The following is a 1,227-nucleotide window of genomic DNA, read 5'->3' on the forward strand; positions in this document are numbered from 1 at the left end:
GTCTTTGAATATTTATGCAACCATGTGAGATATATAAATGTTGTGAGGGTTTAAATTTGCCCGAGCACTTTAACAAGAGTAGAGCAAGCCAAATTTCAGCATATGTGATACTTGTAGTTGCCTCAGATCACTTTTTTAAACATACGCTTCCATTTTCTATCTGTTCTTTTTTTTTTTTTTTCCACAGAGCACAGAAAACTTTATTCATCCACACTGCTCCGGAGAAGGGCAGGCTCACTTCAATATGGTATCCTCTTGGGCTTCCGCCAGCTCCCGCTCGATGCGCTTCTGCTCATCCGCTTCTTCTCCTCGGCTGCAAGCCGCCTCTCCTCTTCTGCCCGAGGTTTCAGGTAATTGTAGCGCTTGGCCCTGTAGGCCATGCCGAGGAACAGGGCGGAGTAACGGCCGAGCTTGTTGAGCTGAGAGACCTGTACCGGCGGAACCATCTTGTCCGTGACCCTCGCACCGGAAGCACAATTCGGACCGAAGAGGACGCCGCAAGGCCCTGAACACCGCGGAGACCTATCTGTTCTATTTTTGAAGATACCACATTCTTTGTACAGAGCATGAAGAAAGTATAATGTGTAGCATATTTCCATCACAGTAAAATATTTTTCACTTCATTGACACCTAATATATAGATTTGTAAGATTATTAGTGTCTATATTAAGCTTTAATCTTTTTTAAAAATGTTTTTCTCATGAAAAGAAAACAGTATTTTTCATCATATGCTATATTTTACAAGGCTTGCAACATTTTGCTTATTTATTAAAAATGTTCTGGGGAAATCGAACTATTTTACTGAGGTGATTTGGGGGAGAGTTGAAGGACTTGGAGGGGAATGAGATCTGAAAGTGAGGACAATGAAATCCAGAAAAATAAACAACATTTTTAAAAGAATTTTCTTCTCAGAGTGAATAGCCTTTTTTTTTCTTAATTATGCAATACATAGAACTATACAAAAGAAGCCGTTAGTGTAAAAATACAAGGCAATATAAAAGCCTTTTGTTTTCTCTTGCTTTAAGGAAATTCAATGTAGTGTTTCAGCAAGGTTGGCAGGGGTGCCAATAGAGAGGTTGCCTTGCCCCAGTTCCAAGTGTTTGAAACTGCACTTGCTTTCTAGGCCATCTACTGTTGTGGCAGGTAGGCCCTTGAATTAGAATATTTTACTAGATAAAGAGAGTCCTTTCGTATGGAAATGTTTTATGACATGTATGGGAAGTTAAA

The 1,227-nt window shown here is 39.9% G+C and overlaps 1 pseudogene; it reads right to left on the bottom strand.

Annotated features, from left to right (window-relative positions):
* On the bottom strand, nt 223-504 carry LOC102169383 (annotated as a pseudogene).

The sequence above is a fragment of the Capra hircus genome, chromosome 8, assembly GCF_001704415.2.
Source record: "Capra hircus breed San Clemente chromosome 8, ASM170441v1, whole genome shotgun sequence".
NCBI lineage: Eukaryota > Metazoa > Chordata > Mammalia > Artiodactyla > Bovidae > Capra > Capra hircus.